This window comes from Rana temporaria, chromosome 4 (assembly GCF_905171775.1).
Source record: "Rana temporaria chromosome 4, aRanTem1.1, whole genome shotgun sequence".
Taxonomy (NCBI): domain Eukaryota; kingdom Metazoa; phylum Chordata; class Amphibia; order Anura; family Ranidae; genus Rana; species Rana temporaria.
In genome coordinates this window covers 29,679,868-29,686,974 of record NC_053492.1, presented here as the reverse complement: position 1 = coordinate 29,686,974, position 7,107 = coordinate 29,679,868, and positions in this window count along the sequence as shown.

The following is a 7,107-nucleotide window of genomic DNA, read 5'->3' as shown; positions in this document are numbered from 1 at the left end:
GACTTTTAATATTGGGACATTTACCTATCCTGGAATCCAGCCTATTTTCTGATTGGCTCTCGGATGCTGACACTGCCATTCGTGGTAAGGGAAACCAGCAGTAAAGCCTTTCGGCTTCACAGCCGATTCCCTACCATGCATGTGCAAAGCGTGCTGCACTTTCTGAATGGTCCGACGGTGGGGGAAGGAGGAGAGAGGCAGAAATTCCGAGTGAACTTGTCGCGCAAAGATCTCTCCGAAGAGGGATGGGTCAGCACGCCGCTCTGCTCAGCCCTACGTCATTTCGCAATAGAGTTACATCTTCTAGGGGCCACAAGTGCCCCTGGAAGATGCAACTCTATTGTGAAAACGATAACTGCCAGAGCGGAGCTGCGTGCTGACGTCATCACCCATTACTCTCATACATCCAGTAGGACGGGTTTGCCTGTTTGTGTCCGGCCGGCAACAACAGGCTTAAGGCCTTTTATTACTGTATAATTGTTACTGTGCTACCTTTTTATTTCAATAAACTTCAAAACGGTTTGCACTATGGAAGCATTGGGGGTTATTTACGAAAGGCAACTTGGAGGTGCAGTCGCTGTAGATTTAAGGGGAAGATCTGAAATGAGGGGAAGCTCTGTTGATTTTATCATCCAATCATGTGCAAGCTAAAATTCTGTTTTTTATTTTCCTTGCATGTCCCCCTCAGATCTACAGCGACTGCACGTCCAAGTGCAAAACAGATTATAGCGCACACATGCACACAGATTATAGCGCACTTGCAGTGCAAAGTGGATTTGCCTTTCGTAAATAACCCCCATTATGTCTTTCACATGGTACATACACACGAGTCTGAGATCCATTGAGTGTCTACGGAATGTGCCGATTGAGATTGCTGTCCAATTTGGGTATCTTTGGAGAAAATCATGCTTTTTAATCCCAGCTTCTCCGGATCCTCTGTCACAGGCGGTCACGGAGCTCTGGTAAGGAGGCATTTTATTCTATCTGGTGGTAGATTTCACAGCAGCTTCCCTTTATATTCTGAAGAGCTTGCACTTATGGATCATCTTCTCTGAGCATATTATTATTTTTTGCACGGGTACAAGGACTTTATATAATTTTATATATTTTAATTTTTATGAACTTTGACTCACGGTTGATTCGTAATTTTTATTAGTTTTCAGTTAAGATATCACTGTTGGATTTTTTTCACATATGTATGGTTTATTTATTTGACATTCATAATACTTTTTTGGGGATATTTACATTTTTCACTCATGTGTTGATGTATTCACAATGTTATTTGTAGCTGTGCACTTAGTTGTGCAATCTCTTTAGGGTTAGCGCAACCATATTTTTTTTTCACAAAAAAGTCTTCTCCTTCTCAAAATGATGGTGCTGGCTCAGTGTGCAAATAGCAAATAGAAAAGAATTCAATTCAGATGGCCGCACTCCAACAATGATTTCTTTATTGGTTAAATCTGCTGGCTACTGGGAGACACCTGCTTGTGGATACTGGAACCACACCCTTAAGGTATATAGAAAATAATTCAAACCGGATGGCCGCACTCCAACAACGATTTCTTTATTGGTTAAAACCATACATCAAAAGAGGCAATCAACAGCTGACATGTTTCACACTGTAACTCTTGGTGCTTACTCAGCTATGACTAAGCACCAAGAGTTACAGTGTGAAACATGTCAGCTGTTGATTGCCTCTTTTGATGTATGGTTTTAACCAATAAAGAAATCGTTGTCGGAGTGCGGCCATCCGGATTGAATTATTTTCTATATCCGGATGGCCGCACTCCAACGGCACTTCTCATAATATGGGATGATGCCCTCGAAGCAGCAGGCGAAGGAGAATCATGTCTTCTGATCCTGCTGGACCTTAGTGCGGCCTTCAACACAGTAGATCACAAAATGTTGCTGACTCGGCTCACAGAAGTAGCCAGAGTCGCTGACTCCGATCTACCATGGTTCGCTTCATTCCTGGAAAATCGATCCCAGATAGTGAATCTGGGACCATTCACCTCGGAAGCACGAACTCTGACATGTGGAGTCCCCCAAGGGTCCCCCCTGTCACCCGTGCTATTCAATATCTATCTTCGCCCACTCCTCAAAATTATCAGTAACCAGGATGTACTCTACCACTCCTACGCCGACGACACTCAACTCTACTTTCGAATAAACAACAAAAAGGACCAACACGTCAGACTTGAAAAATGCCTCACTTTGATGGTTAATTGGATGACAGAAAGTCACCTTAAACTTAATGGATCAAAAACAGAACTCCTTCTGCTTCACGCAAGCAAAAAGAGACTTGCTGGTGCAATATGGACACCCCCTGCCCATATTGGGACAGACCATTACCCCAAGCACCAAGGTCAAAAGTCTCGGAGTAATTTTTGACTCTGACATGACAATGGATGCACAAATTGGGTCCGTAGTCAGTGGATCCCACCATCTTCTCCGTCTGATACGAAGACTTGTTCCGTTCATCCTGGAAAAAGACACCGCAGTAGTGGTTGGTACAATAATCAACTCCAGGCTCGACTATGCCAACTCCCTTTACCTCGAGCTCCCAAAATACCAGATTGCCCATCTACAAGTCGTCCAGAACACAGCGGCACGACTGGTAATGGGAAAAAAAAAACATGGGAGTCAATTTCTCCCTCCCTGAGGTCTCTCCATTGGTTGACCGTAAAGGACAGAATCACATTTAAGGCCCTCTGCCTGACGCACAAATGTGTACAAGGAACCGCCCCCCAATATCTGTGCGAGAAAATAAAACACCACACCACCAATCGCATTCTTCGGTCTACTAACCAAAATCTTCTACAAATCCCCAAGGCCCGAAAAATCCAAAAGAATGAAAATAAGAAAATAAGAACAAAAATCTAAAAAAAAAAAAATCAAAAACCCGAAAATCTGAAATAATAGCTAACTAATAATAACTTAAAGCGGATGTCCACCCTAAAGTGAAGTCGCGCTGATCGGCACCCTCCCCCCCTCCGGTGTCACATTTGACACCTTTCAGGGGGAGGGGGTGCAGATACCTGTCTACAGACAGGTATTTGCACCCACTTCCGGCCACACGATATGGGCAAAGGACGGGTTTTTTCCTGGCATCCCGTCCGTCCCCCGTTGTATGCTGGGAACACTCGGCTCCCAGCACACAGCAGGAGCCAATCGGCGGGCGCAGCGCGACTCGCGCATGCGCCGTAGGGAACCGGGCAGTGAAGCCAGAGTGCTTCACTTCCTGGTTCCCTCACCGTGGATGGAGGGGGGAGCAGCAGGGTGACGAGCGATCGCTCGTCATCTGCTGCGGACGGCGCTGGACTCCAGGACAGGTAAGTGTCCTTATATTAAAAGTCAGCAGCTGCAGTATTTGTAGCTGCTGGCTTTTAATATATTTTTTTAGTGGCACATCCGCTTTAACTATTACTAACTATTAAATTATAGGTATTGGTCCTTTCAAATTTGACTGTTAGTGAACGTAATGAATACAAATTTATCAAACGTTAAGAATTATCCGTAATAACGAATGGAACGTAACAGATAAATAATAATAAATAACAATAATAATATTTATTATTTTGTTTTGTTTCATTTGTTTAGATGCGGAATTATTTATTTGGAATAATTGGTAACTTCAGATAGATAAATTTGTATTTGTTACATTCACTAACAGTCAAATTTGTAAGGAAATCACAATATCTACAATTTATTATTTCGAATTTGGGGATTTTTGGATTTTCGTTCATTCAAATTTTTGGATTTTACTTTCTTATTTTTGAATTTCCACATTTCCAAATTTTCGAATGCTCGAATTTCAAAATTTACGAAATTTTCTGATTTACAAAATTTTGTAATTCCGAATTTTCAAATTTGCAAAATTTACAAATTCCGCATTTACAAATTTTTTAATTTACGAATTTAGAAATTTCTAATTTCTGAATTCCGAATTTTCTAATTTACAAATTCACAAATTTCAGAATTTTTGAATTGACGAATTTTCGAATTTCCGAAAAAAACAAATAATGAATGAAATGAAAACAAACACATTTTTCGACAGTGCACATGTCTAGGCACTATTTTTATTTTTTTGCTAAAGGTGCACTAACCCTTTAAATTATAGTACAAGTTCATCTGACTGGATCTAAATATAATAATTGCTTAGGTTCGTACTCTGCATAGTTACTGGTTTATCTTACAAAATGGTTATATAATCAAACTATATGGCGACAAGTTTAATGCTGAACATACACATTGTTATCTCATCTTTCAAGAATATTTTTTACTTCTTGGTTGTGAATACACTTTATTTTTATAACAATTAAAATAGACTGCAAACCTCCTTCTAACCCTCCCTGTCACACATTTTCAGGAGGTACTAGCTCCCAGTTCCTTATTTCTTGCATGGGGAGGATAATGTTGTCATGCCTCCCCTTCCCATACCCTCCTGGGATAACATTACACATCCCAGAAGACTACAAGACCAATCATCAATGAAACAAAAAAAGCCGCTTCAGGCGAGTGAGTGTCTGGTTAATCCCCCCACACACACACTAGCCAGGTGCTAGCCCAGCTTGCATGCTGTGCAACATAAGGAAATTATTCCGGGCGGCTGCACTTCTAAAAATACTTTTATTGAAGCTTCACATAACCAGTGGTTGACAGATGGAACAGGGGACAAAGAGGTAGACGCGTTTCGTGAAAATTTTAGCTAACATCTACCTCTTTGTCCCCTGCTCCATCTGTCAACCACTGGTCATATGAAGCTTCAATAAAAGGATTATTGGAGGTGCAGCCATTCGGAATAATTCCCTTATGTTACAAGACCAGTCATCTGATTTCAAGTCTAGTGCTTACCCCCTTAAGGGCCCGCTGTGTTGTCCCAGGGTTCTTTCCCATAGTTTGTGTATTAGCAGCTAGTCACACAGTCCCAGTCACTCTTCTAGCTCAATGAAAAGTCTCGGGCTATCCTTTTTTTGGTGCTTTATTATAACTTGAATTTAGATGGGGTGCAGGGTAACTATGGGTTACTTCCAGTGTAGGAGAATAACAACTTGAGGACATTTCCTAGCACAGTCCTTGCAGCAGCACATAAACTGAACTGGACAGGAACACCATAAGAAATGTCCACCTTTAAGCAAAAGTTGACTTTGATGCAAGAGGGGTAGCAGCAGCAGCACACAGTCCCTGGGATCTCAAACACCGGTCTGTACTCACAAATGTCCCTGGATATGTGGATGCCTCCTTACAATGTGAGCCAGATACTGTATCTGGCTGACATTGTTATGTACTTTCCGAGTAACTTACTGGACCTCCTCCCCCAGGGTCTGGCTGGAACCACATAAATATTCAGGCTGTAGATTTGACTCTTCCAGCCCACTACTTTCTAGAGGAGGACATGAGAGAACACACAGACAGTTGTCATGATGGACACGTTTGAGGTGTGGTCTTTTTTATCAAGGTGACCTCTAACCTTGACACCTCCTAAAGTCGCAATGGCTACTGTCTGATGTGTGTTCTCTTCTGTCCTCCTCTGGAAAGTAGTGGTCTGGAAGAGTCATATCTACAGCCTGAATATTTATGTGGTCCCAGCCAATCCCTGGCTGACTGGGAAAGTGCATAAAGTTTTTGGTCTAGTTTGAGGTCTTGAGGAGAAGAGTTCTTGTTCAGGAGGAGAAGTTCCAAGCCGGTCTCTGATCTTCCTGGTGTCGTTGGTTCACTGACTATGTGCGGCTCCGGCTGGACCGGGCGCATGTGCATCGGGGTATGATAGGATCCATGCAGCCAGCAGTTCTGAGACCTCCCTCACTTTGACTTTGATGTGCCTTTTTATCGTCTGTTAAAGGGGTTGTAAAGGTTCATGTTTTTTCACCTTAATGCATCCTATGGGGTCACAGAGCTGAAGAATGGGGAGAGGTAAGTGTAAACAAACCTTTCCTAGTGAGACTGTCACTGATAGTCTGTTCCCTGTCACAGTTAGAATCACTCACTAGGAAATACTTAACCCCTACAGGTTAACCCCTTCACTGCCAGTGTCATTTTCACAGTAAACAGTGCATTTTTATAGCACCGATCGCTGTAAAATTACATTGATCCCAAAAATGTGTCAAAAGCGTCCACCATAATGTCGCAGTCACAATAAAAAATTGCCGATCGTCGCCATTACTACTAAATAAAAAATATGAATAAAAATGCCATTAAACTATCCCCTATTTTGTAGACATTATACATTTTGCGCACACTGATCAATAAACGCTTATTGCGATTTTTTTTTTACCAAAAATATTTAGACGAATACGTATCGCCCTAAACTGAGGATTATTTTTTATCTTTTTTGGGGATATTATAGCAAAAAATATAGTTTTTTTCAAAATCGTCGCTCTATTTTTGTTTATAGCGCAAAAAAAACGCAGAGGTGATCAAACACCACCAAAAGAAAGCTCCATTTGTGGGAAAAAAGGGACGTCAATTTTGTTTGGGAGCCACTTCGCATGACCACACATTTGTCAGTTAAAGTGACGCAGTGCCGAATCCCAAAAAGGGGCCTGGTCCTTTAGCAACAAAATGGTCCGGGGTTTAAGTGGTTAAAGTCTTTTTAATAAATTAATGTTATAAAGCTGTGTCACACTAGGACAGATGTGTGCTCTCTCTCTCCAACTCTCTTTTTTTGTTTTGTAAGTTAATTTGATAACTCTCTCTTGCTCATTATTGCAAGGTCTGATTGAACTAAATTTCCCAGCCTGGAAAATAGAAGAAAGAGGCACTGTGCATAAATTAGAGGTAAGTGACACTGTAATACAGATGTATGAGGCATTGTAAATGGAAAACTACTCATACACAAAGGATTCATGTAGGCCGTTCCAAGGAAGCAATACAATAATATATAAACAATGCTATCAGAAGCAGAGATTTTCCAAATTGCTGCCAAAGAGAACAACATTCTTTTTTTTTTGTACATACACGGTTTGTCACTAATGCCTGAACCGCAATTGATTAAATCCTACCACCAGGGGCATCGGGAGCCTGGCTTGGGGGGATTGGAGCCCTGAAAAGCTTAGAGTCTATGGAATGATGGAATTCTATTGTTAGCCCCTGATCGCAGCCGTGGCC